Source organism: Crotalus tigris, unplaced genomic scaffold (assembly GCF_016545835.1).
Source record: "Crotalus tigris isolate CLP2741 ecotype Arizona unplaced genomic scaffold, ASM1654583v1 scf7180000017546.9332058, whole genome shotgun sequence".
Taxonomy (NCBI): domain Eukaryota; kingdom Metazoa; phylum Chordata; class Lepidosauria; order Squamata; family Viperidae; genus Crotalus; species Crotalus tigris.
Window position 1 is genome coordinate 390,001 of NW_024096465.1, and position 25,000 is coordinate 415,000.

The 25,000-nt window shown below is 33.0% G+C and overlaps 1 protein-coding gene across 7 annotated transcripts in view; it reads right to left on the reverse strand.

The window, feature by feature from the left end:
• EBF3 (EBF transcription factor 3) overlaps nucleotides 1–25,000 on the reverse strand; it is a 196,968-nt gene that overhangs the window by 161,904 nt on the left and 10,064 nt on the right. The window lies entirely within an intron of this gene.

A 25,000-nucleotide genomic window follows, 5' to 3' on the forward strand; every position in this document is an offset into this window, starting at 1 on the left:
TGGAAAGAGCTACTACAGGAAAATATGGAGGTCACTGGATGTTTATGGGGCTACAGAAAAAAAAGTTTTGAGAAAATCTTAAAGCAAACCTTCACACATAGGAAAAGGTAAAAGGGTCAGATTACAAAGAAAAAGTATAGCCTCATAGCACTGAACTGCAAAGATAGTATCAGGAAAGCAAAAACTCAGATTCAGCTGAGATTAGGGAAAGATGATAAGAATAATAAAAAAGGATATTTTAGATACATTAAAAATAAATGAAAAGAAGTGGTAGATCAACTACTCAAAACAGCAAATTGCTGACAGACAACTAAGAAAAGGCAGAGCTAATCAACTCCTATTTTGAATCAGTTTTCTCCAACAAACACATGTTCTACCAGGAAATTATGATGAGCTGGATGGAATTTCCAGGGTCTTATCCCCCAATATGATCTGTATGAATCTAGTCATAGGGAATGCTTATATTTCTTAATAACACAAAACTAGGTAAGAAGCATAATAGAAATAAACAGAAATAAAAGTTAGGGTTAAGGTAATAAACAGAAATAATACTAAAATAAAATAAAAATAAACAGAAATAAAATTTTGACAGATTAGAGAAATGGGCTGAAAGTAAATAGCCTGAAAGTATGAGACATAACAGAGACAGTGGGATGTTCTACATTTATGAAAAGAGAAATCACATGCATTAGTATAAGATGGGAGACTTGTTTTATGATATATATCTTATAGTTGATTGCAACTTAAATGAGCCAGCAGTAATAAAATCACAAAGAAGGCAAATACAGATTTAGAGTAAACTCCATCGACAGAATTATTCCATCAACAGAATTATAATTTCCAGAACAGAGAAGGTAAATGTTCTATGTTATTCTGATTAGGTCAGTCCCACACTGCATGCTGTGTTCTGTTCAGGACTTCACACCATATGAAACTTTCAGATACTCTAGAACAGGGTAAGAGCAACAAGGATTATCAGTGAGCCATTAACATGCTAAACTGTGCTGACTGAAAATGATTCAGAAGCAGTATACTGCCATTCATCCCAAGATCACATCAAAGTTCTGAGAAAAGAAAGGAAAAGTCTAAACTTTACCACTAAAAAGGAAAACACAGTATCTAGCCTTATTCCAGTGGCCATGAAAAAAATCTGTATATATCAGCTACAGGCAACTATGCAATGCAAACTTGAAAAGGCCAAATTGCATCCAATGATAAAATGACACACAGGAAACTGTGTGAATGAATCCAATTGAGTAGTAGTAATTAGGGGTGAATGCACGGTGCTGCCTGCTGCATTCTTGTACTATAAATTAAATATTTTTCTTTTTACATATCAAGCTGTTCAAATCTGAGGACACAAGGCATTATTTCTGATGCATGATTGAGGAAAGCAAAGCATACCAAAAACAAGATAACGTGTGCTCCATTGATTATCAAATGTCTTAAATTGTGTCAAATGTCTTAAACTGTGTTAAACAAGAATTTGTTTAGAAAAATAGCAGTCCCCGAACATCTCATATCCGTTTATTACATTTATATGGCCACCCATCTCATCAAAAGTGATAATCAATATGCATATATAAAAGCAGTCATATAAATATACAAAAAGCATGGCTAAAATTAATGTTATTAAAATTAAGAGTAAAATATAAAATAGTAAGAAGAATTCAAATTAAGATTTGCCTTTATTAATTGAAGTAGGAGTGAGAAGAGTTTTCTTCACTGATGTGTTAACCGAATTAATTGAATGGATAATAAATATATCATGGTGAGATAGGCAACAATTTTTTTAAATAAATAATAACATTCTAACATTTATCAAAGTGATAGAGAAAATTACTGTATACTTAAACAATTGTGTAATCCCGTATATGTAAATTCCATGTTCAGGAAGCCTTACTCCCAGATAAATTACTCCTGAGTTGTATTAATCTGAGCAGAACTTTCTTCTGCTGTATTCCATGTAGGAATATAATGTTAAGTTTTGTAGTAACTTAAAGAAGCACTAGTTTAGCATCATAGTACAATCAACACAACAGCAATCCAGTGTCAAACTGGAAATGATTACACTGAGTAACAGAAATGAATAACAACAGTTGCAAATGAGGAGATTCAGTTGTATCCAAGAATGGGGGGGGGGAGAGAGAGAGAAACATAAAATCAACTGTTGAAGGATGGAGGAGGGCAAACTTTAGAATGGCAACCAGAAAAATTCCATTTTCTAGGCTTCTGGAATTTGTCAGTCTGATAGAGAATGAAGTTGTAGAGTTAAGGAAATGACCCAGTAGTCCTAGCACTAAGAAGAGATAATGCTCAATTCCCTGCCGTGTCTGCATCTGATAACCCAATTATCTCTAGTCTATTTTTTTCAAACTTTGAATCTCTGAGCTTGCCATATAAATAGATAGTTTTTCCCTGTCTTTAGATTTTTAATGCTGAATTTGTAAACACATTTAGGACATTATTTGAAATAGTTGCCTTTTGGATTTAGAAAATGAAACAGGTAATTAGTGCATTGTTCAAAACATTGTAATAATAATAATAATACAATCTGAAAAATAAAAACACCTCCTCCTTTAATATTTCATTGAGAATTACAATGTTCAAATTCCTGAATTAAAGCATAAATGGCACCACAAAATTGTCTATAGCTAGTAAGATTGGAGATGGATGCACATGAGATTTCTAAAATTATTTCTAATTTTAGCATTAATTTTTAATGCTAAATTTTAGAAAGTAATTTAAAATTAAAACTGTGCATTGTTTACATGGAGTGTAAAAGAAAGCGAAAGTATGTTCTATCTAAAAAGGGAAAAAAACATGACAAGACACAACTTCATAGCACTAGCCTGTAGCATAGTAGGTAGAATATAATACAATACTTTTTATTATTGTTCTGTATATGCATTGCATTAATCACTCATATCACTTTCTTCATAGAAATAAAAGAATATTCATTTCAGTGCAAGCATGAATTCACATTTTTGCTGCCAGTTACTTAGTTCAGAAGCCATAATTTGCCAACAATAAACGTATCTTCTTTGCATATACATTCCCAGGAATATCAAATGTCCTCCCCATATATAAAGTTTCCCCAAACTAAAATGCAACCTAATCAACTCTACAATACCAAACATCTTGGCTTCAAACAAAAAGTCAAAACAAACTAAGTCATTTTAACAAAATATAATTAAAGCAAAATATGTTTATTTGCTAGGACTTGTTTTAGAATTCTGCTAGAGGCTTACGAAACAAATTTACAAAATACAGCATTTATAGAGATCTAGTACATTAAGAGTTAGGGAATTCTAATATAAATTAGAATATTATGTCTCACTGAAGATATTTTAATAAAAATAAATGTCTAATTATATTGTTTAAATAATTTTCAATAAAATACATAAAATAATTGTCTTCTAAAATATAATATTTTTTCTTAACATGGATGTTAAATTAATTCTACTATTTTAAACAGCATATTCACTTACGTTTGTCTGACACAGGTTTATGAGCTAGAACTTACAAAACCATGTTTAATATGGGTTTACTGCAGTATTACAGGTAAAGATTATATCACTTTGAGATCAGCTCCTAGTGAATTCATGAATACCATCCTGCAGTTTTCTTGGTAGCAACAGAGATGTGATTTGCCCTTGTTTTCTTTTGGAATATTTTTCTACTTTATATACTTCATTTCCTTGTTATCTCCGATTCCAGTTTAACCAAGTCTGACCTTACTTTGCTTTTGAGCTCAAACAAGGTCAAATAGATCACACAACATTGTATGCATCATGGTATTTAATAAATCCAGATGTGTTATCATCCAAAACAAGGAAACTGTTGAATGTATACTTTTCATACATATATAACTTTTTTCAAGATTGACCAATATAATTAGGACTTGAATTATTAAATTTCCACCACTCTTAGACTGTTAATCAAACTGTAGATTACCCACACATCATCATCATAATAATAATGTATTATATGTTGACCAACTCTGGTGGCCGAAGTAAAGGCTAAAGTAGAGGCAGCTCGTTCTTGAGTCTGCAACTGAGCTAAAAGGAATTCAGAAAATAAAATAATCCACTTTAAGTGGATAATTCAAGATTTGAGAGTTGTCATTACTCTATATTCAGTTCCAAGACCTCTGAAATAAGAGGTTAGAACTGCAAAATGTGGATGCAATTTCATGTTTGTCTATTGAGAACTTTCTTAGTATAAAAAATTAGCCAGTTGACAGGTAGAACTGTTTCAATCTCCCGTTCACTCTGACAGTTTTTTATATGCAAGAATAAAAATATACATACACTTTTTCACATCTGTATGCACAAATGTACAAGGAAGCTCTTTCAGTTCTGAAGAGAGTGCATATGCACAAGTTTCTGCTTAAGTAAAATGCTACTTGAAACAATGCATTCCTCTACATAGCTGCTCAAAATTAAATCTCATTGATTTTAATGAGACTTACTCCTACTAAGTGCAGGACGAAGTACTTCCTAAATAGATTATAATAGTTCACTAAATAACCAAGCAGCATTTCCATTATTTAGTAATAATGCTAAAAACAGTAGTGCTTCCCATCCATCATTATAGCTGTAGAAATCAGAAGCCCTGGAGAGGAAATTAATAAAACTAAGTTTACACCATATTGGCTTTGCCCTGAAAAGTAACTTGGCATTGCTGATTGGATTTGGAATCATTTTCTAATCGGTCATTTTGGTATAAATCCCAAGGACTGTCACAAGCATTACCAAGGGTAGATAGATAGATAGATAGATAGATAGATAGATAGATAGATAGATAGATAGATGATAGATTTATTAAATTTATATGCCACCTATCTCACTATCAAGTAACCCAATTATGTGCCATCAAGTCATTATTGACTCCTAGTGACTACAAAATTTTTCTCCTTGATGAAAGGATAAAGATTAAATTTTTGTTTTTATTTTTCTTGCCCCTTTCTCTAGCAAAACAGCTGGACAGGTTATTATACATGATTATTTTGAGTTTAGTATATTTATACATTCCATAATTAAAACTAACTTCAGTGTGCCTTGCTCTTTATATAATGACAAATATATGGTCCTTCTTAAGATTGGCTGAAAAGAAAAACAAAAATAATTCCAATTGCCTCTTCATCACACTAGAGTTTTAAAGAAGAATGAAGGCCCAGTGTTAATAAATGAAGTGCTAAACTAGGTAATTGATTAGTCTAATTAAACATTCCAACTAGTCTCCAGAGAAACCTCTTCATGGACTCATTCTCAATGTCCATCCAACACCAAATCGGTGTGGAAGAAAGAAAAGGTTAGTGGTGGCATAGGATTCTAGATGTTGCTGAGTTAAAGATCCCAGTATCCTCAAGGCTATTGTTCAGCATCATCTGGAATTGCCACAGGATTTTTTCTTCTCTGCTGTATTCTCAAATAAATCTGCAAACGTTAGCAGCTTAAATGCTATTGTTGCACAATTAAGTATTTGTGCACATATTTTTCCCATTTGACATGAGTCATTTACCTTAACAGTTCAATAATAATATCTAAAAATCTATGTCTCATACACATCTGTTTGTGAAAATATGTATTTACATGAGTATTACATTTGTTTTAAATTAACAGTTCCCTCTGGCATCTTTTGCATAAGAGTTCTAAAAATATTGAAAGGTAGTTCACTAGAGTATCTGAGCACACAAGGTGGGACCCATCAATTCATCAGCAATCCAAATGATTCAAAACAGTGGTCTACATTTTTAAACAGGTACTATGAGATATACACTCATTCAAATTATCCATAGGGCAGCAGCAGAGCTGCTGGAAAGCAAGACCATCATATTGGCTCTGCTAAGTGACCACTTACATTTGGCTATTCTTCTCAAGCAGTTAATTCCATTTCAGATGGAAATCATGCTACCATGAAACCTTAAGAACTAGTGTAATGTTTCCCTTTTTGGTCTTTTTATACACGCACACACACACACACACGCACACAAACACACACACAATGTCCTTTATATTATCAGCTTGCAAGCAGGGATTTTTGGTTTTTTTTTGGTATTTCTTATAAAAGTTTCAAAAGCTTTTCTAAAAATCTCGAAGAGGTGTACTGCTTCAACAGAATGCTATAAAGATGTGGACTTCTTAAAAGGATCGTTTTATTTCATTTTCAATTATCTTTAAAAAATAACTTACAATCCATAGCTCATAAAATTATGCATTCATATTATTGAACATATGAGAATGAGGATTTATTGTTTTTTTGTACAGGGGACTTTACTTCTTAAGCCACCCAGAGTGCCACTGTGAGTAATCTGGGTGGACATATAAACTTTCTTAATAAATTATATTTAAAAAATGGCATATAATTACACACACACACACACAGAGAGAGAGAGAGAGAGAGAGAGAGAGAGAGAGAGAGAGAAGAGAGAGAGAGAATGAATCTATAACCTGTTTTAGATATCCCTTATTATTACATTTATATAAATCATAGACTCCAATGAATTTTCTAAGTAAATATGAAAAGCGACCATATGGAATGTTAAGTCTCTTCTAGATTTCTAACAAATTCTAATAAGCTATCCCATGTTACAGTATTAGGCACTGGAAATGATTTGGAATAAGGAATTAAACAGCTTTTCCTGAGCAGAAAAATTACCTGAGTTCTTCTGATTGAATTCATTAGCCTGTGGAGTATAATTTTAAATCATTTATTCAATCTGATTTTTATGTTTATTAAATTTATGTGAAAATGTTATAACTAATTAACATTTTTGCAAATAAGACTCTTTTGGTAATTTACCCTAAAATGTAATATTTACATAAGAGGCATTGATTTAGCTACCGTACTCTAACTTCTTGCTCTAGAAGCAAATTGTTCCTTCAAAACAAACAAGCCGTCAGAGCAACTGGATTGCCAGACTGTTCTTCATTATAGCCATGTCTAACCCAGCATTTTTAGTTGAAGAGGATTCCAGCAGTTTTTCACAGATAAATAAACAGCAAATACTTACAGGAGAAAGCCTTGTAGAACTGATTCCTTAATCAACGGTTAAAGAAGCAAATTGGATCTGCCCTATCACAAAAAAATTAATTCCAGATTGCTGTTATTGTCTTTAAGTACAAGAAGGTTGTCTTGTAAGTTACGCTGGATAATTTCATTTTAAAAGTATCTCTAAAATTTGCCGTCTCACGGGATTTGCGGTTTTCTCCATCATTATATAACTGTAAAACCTCTGGATGTTAAAGATTGGATAATTTCTTTCAGATGGGCCTGGCCTATATTATACATGACTGTAACAGATAAGCTCAATTGGCTGCCAGAAGTAACCAATATGGAGTTAAAGCAATACAAAAGTCTGCAAAACTAATAACAATTTTTACCTTGAATATTATCCTGTTTGTTGACATTAACACTTTTGAAGATAGCTTCTATTTAAATGAACTAGGACATGGGAACAGGTCTCTTTTATTCTTATTCACTCTTATTCACTTGTCATTGGTAGTTTTCTATGGTGTTCAACTTAAATCCCACATAAATCTTGAGACTATACTAAATAAATAAGTCTTCACACTTTTCTCTTCACTGAAGACCAAAATAATAACAATCCACCTTGAATATGTTGCTAACAGAAATTATAATGTAACAAGAAAACATAGATGCAAATCTGCCAAGTTGGATAGCCAATAAATGCAAATAAGTAAATAATAATCAAATATGGCACCTCATTAATTAAACATTCTATAATTTCACTTGAGGCATCTTTGCTCCCCCTTCAAAATAATGATGACAAGGTCTTTTTACTGTTACCACAATAATGTGTTTGCTGTGAGTTAACTGTTTCAATTTTTAAAATCAATTTCTATTTTACTATGCCGTTTACATTTTTAATTGTAACATTTTATTTTTGACTTGGAATGCCAAAATCATCCTATGGTCACTCTAAAATATAAGTAGGGAACATGCTAGCACAAAATCAGCTGTAAGTCATTATTATTGTCTTAAATTATAGCCGAGGGTAGGGTCAGCCATCTTGTGATGTACGGGGACATTGCTTAAACTTGAGGGAGGAAAGAAGAGATCCATAATGTGTAACACAGTAATATAAAATTGGCAGGGCCAAATTATGAACAACACAGAAATGGCATTCTTAACTTTTTATTATTTGGGAAAGGAGTTGAGGATTTCATTATTTTGCTAATTATATTAAATCTATTTTAAGGATTATACTGCAATTTTCATGTACATCTGGCCTCAGAATTGTAGGAATCTAAGCCTCTACTTTTCAATAATTGCACTGCCAACAGTTAGACACCACAATTAGAAGAAGCTCAGGGATACAAAATAGATTTTGAACAATACATGCACTCTTTCTCATGCACACATACAGACTGACATACAAAATGAAAGAGTTTTTAAATCATTTTAAAATAATTTTTTATTTGTGGAGATTTTATTTCAACATAAAGCTGCAGATCATTAAACTGTGAATAATGAAACCTTGGATATGAGAATCCTGGAGGCTATGTTCCAGCTCCTATAGTCATACTCTTCTTCCCATATGTCTCCAGCTCTTAATTTTGAACAGCGATTACAACTACAAGCATCATATACTCATCACAGTGAGCCTTAACATGTCTGCAAGCAGCACTAACATCCAGTTTCATAATATTTTCCATAGATTATGAAAGATCCACATGGAATAGATGAGCCAGCGTTAACCATTTCCTTGAAGCTAAACATTTCCTTGAAGAATAAGATCATCACTTGCAAAGAAGCCATACAAAACCTTGCAACCAGGCTACACAAGCGAGATTCATCAGGACCAGACAAGAATGAGAAGCAAACCCATTACAGAAATGACTCAACCTAGCCTTTACAAAAGGTATTTAAAACATGCATAAAAGGCTGCTGTAATTTGGTATGTACATAGAATAATAAAAAGCAAGGTCCAAGCTTCACACATGTAAACAAACAAACAAAAATTATGCAGAACCAAGATAAATTGCAAGTACCTGAAATTATGAGTTAGAAGACAGAGGCTAACTTGGGCATCTGCATTTCTTCTTAAATGAAGAAAGCTTTGACTATCCATCATCTGAGTTTTAAATGTTCTTTATTTTATAAATCTAAAATGTAAAGTAGTCATATATTTAATATTAAAGTTGATGTTTATTTGGCATAAGTGAATCATGATGACAAGATAAATAATACTACAGAAAAAGTGTTTTGGCCCTTTCCTGGTACCAAAAAAAGATCCCAACCTTAAAAAAAACTGAATACAAGACATGTATTCATATTGTCTGAATTCTCAAACCAAGAAATGAGCAGTGGTCGCATCACTACCATAAAAGCAACTAGTATGAGCACTCTTAATTGTTTTCATTAAGAAAATATGAAATGAAAAGAGCTCTTCTGATCATAATGAGGCCTATTTTCAAATCATGCACTTTTAGAACATTAATCTAGTCTCTACTAGCTGCAAGAACAAAGCCTGATAAAATACAAGTAATAATTATATAATCTTGTACCAGCCTACTTAGAAGCAATCCCAGTGATTCAAAGGAGACTTGTTCACAGGCAAGTACATTCAAAATTTTATCATAAGGAACTGCACAGGGCATCTTTAAACTGCAACTGTATTTTACAATGAGCCTCTAGAACCTAATGGAATTTATGTCTACATTAAAAATGTAGATTGTACCATTAAAATTTTAATTTTGCATATATAGTTTTATTCACAGTGAGAATCTAGATGTAAACTAATAGCTGTTCCAAATGGCTCTGACAAACTACACACACACACACAGAGAGAGAGAGAGAGAGAGAGAGAATCTTATTATATTTTGCCAAACCTGGTGCCACTTAATCAATAAGATGTGCAACTTCATCATCAGATTACAATAATATAAAAACAACTGCTTTTAGGGGGAGGGGTTACATATTTTCATTGTGGGGATTAGATATTGCAGAGTACCTGCCGTAATGCATTCCTTGCAAAATATTGAACTGCTGCTGGACATTTAGGATAGCATTTTTATTGTTAATCAATGCCAATCAATTCTGAGCCTTGGCGTTAAATAGGGATCAATATCATCAAACTGCAAATTAGATCTATTTTCAACTGGCGAGGATACCTGAAGAAGTTTTTAATCATAAGGTTAAATCAAGTCCTGGAACATAAGTCAGATGAAATAATATAGACCATCCAAGACCTCTCTTGCCACTGAACCAGCATAAGGAAATTTCTGTCATATTTCATTATCACTCTTAGAAGCAGCCTGAATCCAGCATTTTTTTTTTGGTATTTTCTTAGTGGAAGAACACTCTTAACACCACACAGTGAATATGTGTTGGAACTGCAGCCCTTTTAAGTCCACCGAGTGTAGTTATATGTATGCCCCATGAATCTCATTTTATGCGATTAAGATCCATAAAAATTCAATAGCTTTTCTTCTGCAATTCACATTTTACCTGGTGAAATATCATAAGAATTTCATTATCTTTGCAGCTGTTGCCTAAGATCAAGCAAAGGTTATTATCCTCTCTGAAAACACTATAGAATATGTACGAAAATGTCAGGAGAACTGGGCATTTAAAGCTTGATTTTTAAAAAGAAAAACACTATCTGAAGTTTAGAATAAACTGTACTTGACATTTATGCACCATGATGCATTCCTTGGTAAACCAATTTTGTAAGGAAATCCTTAGAATTCAACTTTATGATTAAATTGTATTAAACACATATACACATATATACAATTTGGCCACATCTCTTTTTTCCCACATAAACTCACATAAACCAAAAGGGAGAGAATCTTACCAAGTCATAACAAAATCATCAGAAGTACCAGTTTGTACACTAAATCTTAACCTTTGGGTATCCACCATTTAGGAGATAACAGAACTACCCCAGCCTGATTGCTCTAGTTTAATCCTATGGATCATTCAAGCCAGTTTTAAAGCATTTGAAGAAAAATGGCTAGTAGAAAGAAAGTGATTGATCAGAAAGCTCTGTAAATCATGAGGATTCTGTACAGTCCTCTGGCCTCAACTGCTATGTTTCCATCTATGATGATAAATTAGCATTAGATGGAACCTAATGAGTTTACTAAACATTTGGGATTTGTGCTAATAAACTGGCTGGCTGTGAACTAGCAGAAAGAATGAGCAATCCCTGAGCACCCTCTTATCTCTGTAACATGACAGTTAAACCAGGCTTCCAATCTGTGATCAATTCATCATCCTAGCACCATTGTACATTCTTCACAAAAAGATAATTACTGCTTCCCTGGATCAGAACACTCATATTTCCTTGGAACTACAGGTCTTGATAGCAAGCACTGTCACCAGTTTCTTAATGCTCCACTCTACAACTCTATTTATGATCATTATTTTCGCCTAAACAAGCTTTTTTCTTCAACTTGATAAGGAAACATTCTATAATGTGGAGAAAATGGTAAAGACATTGTTTCTCTATGGAATTTTTTCACATTTAGTAGATAATGCTGACAAATATTTTATTTGGGGCATTTAGTAAAACTTTCTACTCATTATAAGACATATTTACATTTCTTTCCAAAAATACAGTTTTATGTTCTGATTACTTAAAATATGGCAGCAAAATCTGGAACCTATGCTGAAGATGACAAAGATGTTAACAGTCTCATAAATTTTCAAATTGCTTCTTAGCTGCATAATACTTGTTTCTTGTCATGTTTGAACACAAAAACATATTTCAATCTTTCTACATATGGATCAATTTTTTAAAACAATATAAACTCATTTGTGATGAAAGTAATAAAAAAGAGACAAATGAGTTTAGGATTCTGGATGCTACAATTGCTATAATTATAATAAGGACTCTCAGAACATATATACAGTGATCCACTTTGCATGGCCAAAAATATAAACTGTAACAGTGTAATCCTATAAATGCATAGATGTAAGCCCTATAAATACAGATTTCTCGATATATTTCTGCCTAATTTAAAGGCATTAATAGTTCGAGTTCAAGAAAAAAGTATACAAATAGATACATATACATCAATGCAAGTATTGCTTAAATATGGAAGTGCTTTTGCCAATCAAAACTGCTGTATTCACTTATATAAAATTAGCAAATGTATAATTTTTTTGCCATTAAATTATTTTGTTGCTGTTGCTCTCATAAAATGTATTAGTTTTGTTCTGAAGTATGCTGTTAAATTAGTCATCAACCCACAATAATCATATATGAGAAACAAATGGCTGAACCTAGAGGATTTCAATGTGACTTAATTTCAGGGTTGGTGTTTTTAAAGAAATAAAAAAGAAGAAGAAGCCTCTCTAAGTGCTAAAACATATGTCTACAAGGTGCTTTAAAACTCTCTAACCAGCACAGAAGTTTATTAACTTGCATAACTCATTTATTTGTTCAAAGTAATGATCTTTGGGGAAAGAGATGTTATATTTAGAAACTGCTTGTCAAATTTAATAAATGATGCTTATTGCAGGGTGCTTTTTTTTTTCTTAAAAGCATTTTTCCAAATATGTCCTACCTTTCCCCTGAGCTTTCTTCTAGCCAAGCACCAATGCACAGAGTGTATCTCAGAGGTAAAAGATGACTTCTGTCCACTATCCACATCAGTGCCCAGTGACCTCAAATTGTTGAGACTAGCACCATATCCAATTCAATCCCCCACTTGTTTCCTAACCCAATATTTCTTATGTCAAAGGACAAATTGCTTCATTCAGAAAATGGAAATAGATGGAGAAAGCTCATTTTAGCAGCATTTCCAATGCCAAATATCAAAAAAGAAATGACATAAGAATTTCCTCTAAGATACCACAGCAACTAAGCATGTTGATCTGATCTGTAAATTTTTTTTTTAATGTGAAACAAATGTTATGGGTGTGAATTCATACTTAACCATAAAAACATTTGCCTTACCCTGCCTCGTATTAAATACCACAGATAACTGTCAGCAGATTTTATATTGTGTTTTACTGCCAGGAATGGTAAAAGTTGGACTAACATTTGGTTTGGCAATTAGGAAGATTTGTAGTTTAATTTATTAATCCCAAAGAGAAAACTACGCAAAATTAATTTCATATGCAATGATAGTTTGTTCTATTTTCTCACAAATAATTATTTAATAATTTTGTTTTGTATGGGAAAATAGTTCACTGGAAACACTATAATTTATAAATAAATTGGACAAGTTAAAGTCTAATAGCCTATCTTCTATATATTTTCCAAATAGTGGCTCGGATTGCAATAAATTGTGATCATACAAATAGTTCTAAGCAGCTGCAGAGGTTTTTTTAAATTAACTTTCTGGAATAGTCCTCAATATAAAGATATATCTCCTATTATATAGAAAGCCCTTTGCAAAGATGAAACAGCTTTAAGACAGCAACATAAGGTTGTTTATTTACTTGGAAGATTTAAATTCTACCTTCCTTAGATTTATGAGGTCAGTTGGCTAACCCTAACCCTAACCCTCTTTTTTGCTCGCAATAACTCTGAGATAGAGAGACATACCTTGTCCAAAATCATACAATGAACCTCTGTGCCTATAGATATTCTTGAACCTCAGTCTCCCTGCTGCCAATGCTTACTCCTTTATCACTACACAAACTAGTTGTTGAGATTTTTTTTTAATTGCTGGATGAACCTAGATTATAATATAAAAAGGAAAGATTCCAAATGTTGTAATTCAGAAACATCTAGATCACGGGTGTCAAACTTGCCGCATCATGTGATGTGTCGCGATGTATCATGACTTTTTTTGCATTGCCGGAGCTGGGCTGGGTGCGGCCTCCACATGATGAAACCAACCCGCGGGCCAGCAGTTTGACACTCCTGGTCTATGTTTCCCACCTCTGGACTGCAAAAACATATGCTTTAGAAGACAACTTAACTTTGTAGTAGTAAGAAACCAAAGGTTAAGAATTAAGCATGCTCAACTAACTTGTCCAGAAATTCAAAAGCAATGGAAGTTCTTTTCTCTAAAGTTTGACAGATGTGGAAAAAAATCCACAATAGTCTTAGATTATCTCTGCATCTTTCTTCCTGACACCTAATATAGCTATATGAGGAAGGAATGGCCACAAGGTTCTTTATAGCTAAATAAAAGTGACGTAAAGCAGAAAAGGGGCAGCATTAATAGTATTCCAGGAAGTATGAAGGCTATTGATGTAACACAGGAGACTGATTATAGTTTCTTCAGAATGATACCAGTTGGGTAATGTCACTGGCAACAATGCATTCGTCATACATTCATTAATACTCAGGGGAAAAAATAGTATCTGTTTCAAAAGCCTGTAACACTCACTTGATCAGGGATGATGGTAGGACAAAAGAAAAATATTTGTGTATGGAACACATGAAACAATAGATCTATCCTATTACTTTTAGCTCTCTGGAAAATTATGTCTGCCTCTGGCTTCAATGCCTCTCTGCAATCTGGATTTTCAACTTTGAAGTTGGAGTGCAGTGCATGTCCTGCAGGTGACTATACACTACAGGAAGTCGATACGTACTTCTGTAAATAATGCCGGTAGGGCATATTCTTAGAACCAAATTACACAATTAAAAGAACCATGCAGTATAGGTCTTGCTCAATTGTACCACCTCAAACAGTAGGTGAAATAATTTACATTTTTTAAAAAAATATTGTGAACAAGATTAAACATAGCTCTGAAAAAAAAATAACTTGTTTCAAAAACTCTCAATGCCAATTCGATCCGAGATAATAGTAGGGCAAAAGAATAAAAAATATGGAGAGAACACATGAATAAATGCTTCTATCATGACAGCTTTGTCTGCTTAATTATTATTGTCTGCTCCACCCACACATAACTTGTATTGCATAGAAAACCACTTGTACAAATGAGGCCGTTTCAGGAGTTGCTTATAATATTTTTTGAAGACTTATTCCTAAATTCGGTTAAAGTTGTTTTTTAACCTCTACATAATGCTGAACTGTAATTCCCAGCAGCTCTACCAACATTGCAAACAATAAAGGATGCTGAGGTCCCAAATGTTCTCTACTTCAGTGGTGGTCTAGGCTACCACACTGAAGTTAAGAAGCAGATGGTCATTTTTTTCAAAGTATTATCATTACTAATTCAATAGCATTACGAGCAACAATGCATAACTTATACCTCAGTAACTTTTTCTATTTTGAAATAGGGGTGCAAATATAAGCAACAGAAAGGAAGATCACCACATAATTCACTGCTGAAAAAATAAAAAAATAGAAAATTTCTTATCACAAGCATTTTCTATCATGGATGGAACCATTAATAAAACAGCCTAAGGAAAACATGATTATAGCACTTAGATGTCTCAACTTGCATGACTAAGAAATACGATAGTATTTTTTTAAAGTATGGCAATGTTTAGATTAGAAAATTATGCTATGCCATATTATAATAAAATTATATAATTATAAAAATATATTACCTATACTGTGACATGCCCTAATACTGCACCAGGTGAGTCCCTGATCACGTATCACTCCTGTGATAGGGATTTGGGACACTTACAGGATGTTATCATCCAACCTTTTTAACTTTTGTAAATACACACACATATACACACATGCACACAGTGGTACATATTGTACTAGATCAGTGGTTCTCAACCTGTGGGTCGGGAGCCCATTTGGGGTCGAACGACCATTTCATGGGGGTCGCCAAACAAGGCTGTCCGCCATTTTTTCCCCCTTTTCTTTGGCCACGCCCCTGGCAACCAGTGATGTATAAGTGGTTGGGGGTCACCACAACATGGGGAACTGTATTATGGGGTCGCGGCATTAGAAAGGTTGAGAGCCACTGTACTAGATTGACATCATATAATTTATGACTTGCTGTTAATACTTGAACATAGTAATATTCTAAAATATTTTAATTATATAACTGAATGGATGGTAAGACTTGGATGAACACATTGTCACCTTCCAATGCACAGTTCTTATAATGAAAGAGTTTGATACGAATCTACATGGGTTCAATCTCAGCTCTATAAGTTCCCACCATCATTTTTATCGCATCCCAAAGGGATAATGTTCATCAAGTTTTAAGAACCACAATCTTAAATATTTCCAGTATTTAATATTTCCAGGTTCAGACATTCCACAATACACACTAACTCAGGAATTAAAGCTTGTTTTCCTGCCTTTGTTAATGTTTCTATGAAGTTACCATTTTGCATTTGAGTATATATAACAACTATTTAGAAAAGCTCATCCCAGTTTTTAAGGATGGCTGTTGGTGTAAACTGCAACATTTTCCTTCCATAACATACTTAGCCTTTGGCTTTTATCATCAGTTATGGTTTAATTCTAGGAGAATGAAAGTAATTATGATACATACTCTTAAAACCACAAGCATCTAGCTTATATATGCAAAAACCTTTATAACTTTTGTTTCCTCATAAGTATGTATGCACATATATAACTGCACAGGAAAGTAGTTCTATGACCAAGAGATTCCTCAAAACATCTGTTCTCATTTTTATGGTGTTAACCATATATTATTTTCTCTTTGCAAACTATTGATGCAGTGGTTTTCATGTGCCCTCTCTTGGATCACAAACTCATGAGTAGAGGGGAAAAAAAACCTGTCTTTTGAATATTATAGACAAAGATATAGATTTCTTTATGTTGTTTCCTAACAATTATAAAATGCACAAAATATATGTAACTAATGGAATATTGCAGTATGAAAATAATGTTTCTTCTCAGAACCTTATGAATGTCAAAACATTATTGCAATTTTCTAATTAAATTATAATGCTGAATGAATTGGAAAAGAGACATTCCTATCAATTTGCATAAATAACTAAAAGTTTTATTAATAGTTATTTAGGACTGGAAGCATTTGATCTCTCAACAGAATTTTTAGAAATTCGAATCTTTATTATATGATATATTTATGAACATGAAGATAACTATTACTTATTTTTGTGCAAACCAATTATTATTCTTGTACATAAACACACCTTAATATTTATTTAATAAAAATCCCCCCAAAGAAAATGAGGGTATATGTACCCATTCAGGCATGCATATATTTTCTGTAGATGTAATTAAATCAATCTACTTTATTCTGCATAAAGTATCTTTGTATGATTTGAATGCTGAAAGTGATTTATTTATTTATTTATTTATTTGCTGGACTGCAGTTAACCTTTCCATTTTTGCATGAATACTCCCATCCTTTGATTTTAAATAATAAAATAACAATATAACCCGATTCATTTTTTTCCCCTCAAGAATCATAGTCTGAACTCAGCTTCATCCTATTTTTCCATAGTGTTGCAAGTTTTATTGTTAAATCTAGAAGTTTTGTAGTCTGAATTTTGCTGTTAGGCTTCTTTAACTCCATGGTTTTGTTTCTACCAAAATAGTTTCTTTCAAAGCCTCAGCAGAGAGAAAAAAAGGTGTGTGTGTGTGTGTGTGTGTGTGTGTGTGTGTGTGTGTGTGTATGTGTGTGTCAGCAAAATAACTGTTCTTTCTCACCAGATGTGTAACCGTGTTTCGTCTTTCACTATAGACAAGCTGGAGCCGACTTCTTCCGCTATCCAGGCCTGTGCTACATGTCTTACAACAACACGAGTCTCTTCCTTTCCACACATGTTAAACTCATTTCCAACTATTGGGAAAACACTACACTCTCCTTATTGCTGTTGTCAGATGATACAGTTTATTTTATATACTCCTGGCACCAGAAGCAGAGAATGCTTGGTTCAGGCCACTCTGCTCGCTGTGAATTGTTTACAGATAAACATCTTGCTTTTGTTAAAAAAAAAAACCATATAGGAGTGTCAACAATACAGGGGGGGGGGAGACCTGTACCAGGAATGAATAAAATAAACTTGATCTTCTATCAACTGCAACTGCAAATATCTGCGCCTGCATAAACTCACAAACATACTTGTGCAGAAATATTTGTTCCCTTGTATGTTTGTGTGTTTATGCAGGCGCAATACATAAATACAGCAGAGAGCATATGAACATAAATATAGCAGAGAGCAAGAAAAAGATGTACTTTCCTCCAGCTTACTTTAATGTGCTAACTATATAAAACATGTTATATTTTAAGGTGCCATGCACCACCATTCATAGCCAAAGACTTAGTCTTGATTTCTAACCTAATATGTTTATCACATATTATGTCATAAACACACCACAGTCAATAGACTTGAACAACAGCATAACTGAATAACTGATATTTAATCAGTTAATATTAAAAATTGTGTGTATGTGTTTGTATGTGTGTGTGTGTGTTTGTGGAAGGGGGAGTGTTCCTCCACTAGCATTTTTGTAAGATTTGCTATTAAGATAAACAAACAAGAAGACCTTGTTTCTGGCAGCCTGACCCAGATGAATGGTTTTCATTTTCTTAGTGTGTCAGCTCTGCAAGCTTTGCCAAGTACAGGTTAAGCTCCCTGAGTTTTCACTTCCTGTAGCCCTGCTTGTCAATCACTTCCTGGCATATGCAGTGACAATTTCCATCTTTAGAGCTTGAATTTCCATCTCCTCCAAACAGTCTCCCAAGGCCGTGCTTAACCCTTTGGGTTACCATGTCTAATAAATTATTCGCCATCTTTCCAAATGTAAGTAAATACTGCTTGGATATTTGCTTATGGCAAATAAAACTACTGTAGTTTTTTTCCGACCAAAACCCTGTTCTGTATTTTGCATATTGTAAAAATATAATTATGCAAACACTCTTACTAAAATGTCTATAATTTTGGTTTGAGCAACCTATTTTCCCTAACAATTATATCCTAATTGGTTCATGAGAGCTTTAAAAAAAACTTTCCATTGATAGTTAATATTTTCTTCCTGTATTCATGCGTACCAGAACTCCCTGCTTAAATTTTTTTTCCATAACCTAATCCAATTCATCAAAGGCATCCTAACAAAATTACAGGCTCTGGCAGTATCTTTGCCTTTCACCTGATAAGGCTCTAACAGAAGCAGCATATGGTTTCTATCAGGATACTTCTTATAGAATAGTTTTTGACAGCTTTGCTTAAATCCCTTCCCTCCCTTTTTCTTTTTCACATAGTCAGTACTTATTCTATAATGCTCCTTGTTCTGAAAGCATATATATGTATTCAGCTTCACTAAAAAAATAAGAGAGAGAGAGAATAAAAACATTGCTTTAAAAAGTGCTTGATTAATATTATTAAAGAATCATTTTAAAATAATTTCTAACGAGATGATTCTTCCTTGGATGATATTAATATTTAATTACCACAAATGTCCTATATATGTCTGTTTAGACGTAAATCCTATTCATTTCAATAAGACTTGCTCTAGCTAACTAAATGTAGGATTGCAGTTTACATTAACTGTGTTTTTTCAGATGTGTTTAATAAAACCCATTTTATTTTGGTATTCTATCATTCTTCTGCATCTCCATATGTATATTTGGACATTCTGTGTTGACCCTCATCCTCTTTTTCCATTCTAGCTATTCTTTTCCTCTTTGCATTCTACATTGCTCTCTCTCTCCCTCCCTCTCTCTCTCTCTCTCTCTCTCTCTCTCTCTCTCTCTCTTTTTCTCTCTCTCCCTCTCATCATATCTTCCCTGCCCCTTTGTGATTTTCCAAGTAGAGGTTTCTCAATTTTTCAGCCACTTCCACTTTTAATATCTCTGTCCCATAGGATTCTCCTCTTCCTGCAAATACATTTGACATTTCTTTTACTGCCTTTGCATCCCATTGATCTTTAAAGACCGACTATGTATCAACTACCACCTTTTTCTCTCCCGGTGCCATAGGTCTTTATGAACTTCCATTTTTGAGCTCTACCTAGTTTCTTGTCCCACATGTCTCATTATTACACTTTCTTTTCTGTTCTCTATAATGTTGGCTCTTCTGTTTTTGATAGTACAATCTCTCTACACCCCTCCTATGCCATCTCTTTTTTACATTTTTTTATATACCACAGACCTTTCCATGCCTCTAGCTCTTATTTTTTTTTCTCTGCCTCTATTTTTATTTTCTTTTTCTCTTCCATGCCTTATCTCCAGACCTTTGTGTTGACTTGGCAATAATAACACAGAAGATTTTCATTCTCCCAACAATCTATAGTGTGGGGAAATTCTAGGTGCAGGTGAGATGTACAGTGTATAGAAGATCTACTTCCTGCCATATGTTGTATAGGCCCAATTTAGACAAAGAAATAACATTTAGCAATTTGGATCATTTTTAAGGTAGTGAACTCATTGCCAAACTGAACTGATTTCCATATTATTTTTTCTCTTCACAAGCCATATATTGCAGAAATATTTCAATATAACAGTGAAGCATTAAAATCAATGGGAACTTCACTACAAACTTCAGAGACAGCAACATATACAGATGATACATCTTCATAACATACTAAGTGAATCAATTTGCATACATACTACACATTGTACACTTAAAAGTACAATTGAAATCTCTATCCAGAGATGTCCTTAACAGGAGACATCTATGAATTCAAATTCTTCTAGGCCCTCAGAATCAATGCCAGATTTGCATAAGAAAATAAAGTGTGGTTCATCTGGAAATATTTCTTCTTTAAGAATTTCTTTGGAGCTAAAAATCACAGTCAAGAGAGAAAAAATAACTCTAAATCTCTTCTCTAGTAATTACATCCGCTCCTTAAAGAAACCCAAGAATGAACATTTTACAATAAACTGTACTGTTTTCATTGCATTATGCAAATTAAATGACAACTTGTCATTTAAGAAGTTAATAAACAGTCACCGTTTTGCAGGTTATCCAAATGCTACTGAATAGACAACCTTGGATCCCTAAATGATGCGTAATTAAAATTATTTTAAAAATCCTCTTTGACAGGCCAGGGCTTAGCCAAAAAGTAAATGACATTAAAGAAGACAATGAATTTAATTTTATTTAATGTCCCTTTTTGCAGATCCTCATTTACATAGCATTTTTAACAAAAGCGTTGACCTTATAAATGCTGGCATTTGTACAGCTTCTGCAGAGTTGGATTTAATCATGCTTTCACAAAGCCATAAGGGAAAAGCTTTAAGTTCTCTGGTTGGATATGGAGTAGGAATAAAAACATTGGGCCTGGTCAAATGTTTATCCTCCTTGCTTCTGAAAACAACCTGACAAGAAGATGTAAAGGTCTAGGGAATAACCCGTTGCTGTTTGTAAGGCTGGTAATAATCATACATAATCGTTTGGAAATATAGCTAATAAAAAATATAATGAGTGTTCAGCAAAATCGGCATTAGGCCCAAATTACATGATATTAATACTTGAACAGGTGCAGAAAGGCTCTTTAAATGAGGTAAATGAATAAAATGTCCCAGAGCACAACTGTGTGCACTGACAAAAAGTCAATCACATGAATAATTCAGTGACTAGGACTGCCAGCAAAGGTCAGCTTTCTTTGACCTTTGTGACAGGAAGTGAAAGGAAACACTGTTGACTAAAAAAAAAAAAAGGACCACTTCCAATCAGTCTTCAGCTTTAAAGGAACAAACTTTAGCTACCAGTGAAATAAAGCTATTTCTTCCAAACCTAGTATGGTAATTCTGCCACCCTTCTAAAAAAAAAATGCAATGATCATAAAATTTTGCCTCTCAATGAAACAAAACGTGAAAACAAGAAGCTAGATAAAGACAATGAAAGGTTAACTACAGAGAAACATTTTTTCCCCCTCTGGAAACAATGTCAATTATGTATAAAATCTGAGGTCAGCTGAAAAATATGTTAAGGGCCCACAGAGCTGAAAGTTTGAAACAGCTGTTAAATATGACAAAACTTCTTTAGGCCCACCAAAAAAAAAAAAGCCTAAATCTATTCCAAACCCTGTATGGAAGAAAATGGGATAAACAGATGTCTGGCTTTTATACAGAAAAGTAGAACACACTTGGAATTATAAGTCTTCTTAACTCTATAGAATAATGCCAGATTTATAGAGGAGGGAGAGTATTTACTACCCACAGAAATGTCAACTAGCAGTACAACTGTGATAATACCATCTGGAAAAATGATGCCATGCATGCTCTCAGCAACACTTTGCAAGTTCATTCCATGCGCACAGGCAGATCTGCCATTGTTTTACTAACAAGTTGCTTCTTAATGGGATTGTAGTTTGGAAACCCTGTCTTCCTCTATTCCTTCGTAATCAACTGCTTCAGTGTTCAACAGTGATCTCATATAGATTCTAGCCAAACAAGAAAAGGAAAAGTCAAAAAGATGTCTTTTACCAGGAATTTCCATAACTTCACATAAAATATTATGGTGGCAGAAAAGAATTATTTTAGCACACAGTGTGGTTTTGGTTTAGCAGTTACAGCGGTATCCTGTAATCATTTATAGGCAGTGGAATGTATGAGTGAAATAGGATAGATTTATCTCTTCATAGTTGTGATGTGTAGACAATGGGTGTTCCTAATGAGGAACATCTGCTTTTGAGCTCGCCCAGAAAACATTATTCCACTATGAAAATGATACTCCTATCCTTTTCAGCAGGCCTTCATAAAAATAAGTTGTTTTCTTTTATTTCTTTTATTTGTCTTTCTTTGGGGCAATTTTATTTCCCATGGAGACTTTTTGGAGGCATCCCTTTGGCTTGAATTATTTTATAGTACTATTTTGGTGGACTGTATCTGTTACATGGATTGCATAATTGTAAAGATGAAACAGTGTCCAAAATTGTAATAATTGAAAACATATTCTTAAGAATGTTTTTAGCAGAAAAATACACAAAAATTGGTCTAAGGGGAAGGGAGATAAGTACTGAGTACTTTATACAGCGTGGAATTTTAAAGCCCTAATAAAAGTATTTTTATTTTCTTTATTTTATCATTTTAATGTGAAATATTTGATTTACAGATATATATATGGCTTCTGCATGTATGATTCCATGTTACTGTTAGAAAATACAGATAATACCTATTTTTTATCCATTCTATTATAACATTATTTAAAACAGGTTGTGATTTCATCAGAACAATTGCATGGTCAAAGATCACAATACATGTCTGAATTTTTAGTTAATATTCTCCGGACAAAAATCTGTAATCAAAATATTACATGTATACAAATGTTAAAAAGATAAATATAAAATGATATTTACATAATTTTTAAACTAAGGGATATCTCATGTGTTAACTGACCTACCATTTTAACTAAAGTTTTATTCTATAGGCTGAAATAGATCATACAATCCAGAAATTTTGCTCTACCATCAGCAAATTTAAATGGTAAACTAAAACACATGCATCAGTCCAAGATAAATTATTATTAGAAATCTGAAATGCAATTTGATCCTCCCCAAAGACTACACTAATATTGCTATTCATTTTTCCAAAGTATATTTTCCTTTCATGAGATGGCTAAAGTAATTTTATGTAAGCATTAAATGCAACTGTTTTTTTAATGTATCTCAAATATTGAAAGTGCCATAAACATCATTTCCCAGAGCAACAAAGTATTCAACAAAGTGCTAATAGTATTTTGTCATTATAAGTGACAAATCTTTTATAAAGCTAAAATACACATTCTTTTTATATTATGCAAAAATGACCTTACCTTTAAAATTCTTGATGTATAAGGTGATTAAAATTCCTATAAAATTGCCATATCCTCAAATTTAGAAGCACAGCAGATTTTTCATGAATAATTAAGATCTCAAAAGCATTTATGCACAGTGTAAATGGAATTTCAATCTTCTTTATTCAAATAAACATGATAAGTCCATTATCTACCTTTTATTTCCTTGTACTTCTGGAGTATTACAATATAACATGATTTGGATAAATATGCTGAAGTATAAAATTGTAAATGTGGCAAAGTGAGTAGTTTAATTTTTTCCCAAATAATAGATATGTATTAGTAATAACTGCCTAACTACATCAATAAGTTTTCCACACAAATGTTTATAAAGAAACAATGGGTTGCAATACATTACAAAAATTTTCATATATTGCTAATACAAAGTACTGAATAAAGTACATTCAATATTATGCATTCAATACAAAACTTAGCACACTAGCAAAAACTGACATATTTAAATGGTATAGAATTCTGGTGATTCAGACTTATTAACTGAATAAGTTTCAAACCAATAAAAAAATTACAAGAGTAAAAGAATACGTATGAGCATTCAGATGCCTTCATATACATCCAAGATCACTTTAAAACTAACAAGGGCAGCATATTGCTTTTTATCCTTTTAGCTATGATTCCTAAACTTTCTCAATTAATGCTTGCAAAACAAAAACAAAAACCTGCAATAGATTTTTTTTCAAAAGTAACAGCATACAGTTCTACCATTTCTACAGCTAAAACATTGCAGACAATATAACTATATTGATTTGGGTACTTCAAATTCCATAAAGTGCCAAACCTGTTCTCTGTTGCCTAAAACAATCTCAGACTGATAGCGACAACTGGTTAACCCTATTTGATTACTAATAAGAGAGATGCAACTTCTGTCAAATACCTAACATTCTTCACTAAGCAAACAGCTATTTCAGCTACTTAAACATTAGCATTACTCTCTATTGGTGGTACACATTTCTTTAGGCTTAATTCACCATTTCCCTGTTTTAACTTGTTAGCCAATGGACAGCCAGGTTCATGATCAAAAGAAAACTTCCTAATGAAATGATGACGTTTGATCATGATTCAGAATACTGTATCACCTTGCCTCATCAAACTGGTGCATTGCCTAAGTCTTTCACTAACATTTAATAGGAGCTGTATCAGTTTGAATATTTCAGGTCAGTCATGCATTGCCCCTTTAATATTACAATACTGCAGAGTACAAATTGCTTTCGTTAAGGTATTATTTGTTAAAGAGAAACAGAATAAAAATATCAGTAATAAGTAATACATTAAATGTGGAAGTAACGTGGCAAACAATAGGAAACATTTAAAAGATAAATCATGGCATGAGTACAAATATTTTAAAAAATGCAACCAGCACTTATAATTAATTCTATTATGACAATCTGGTATATC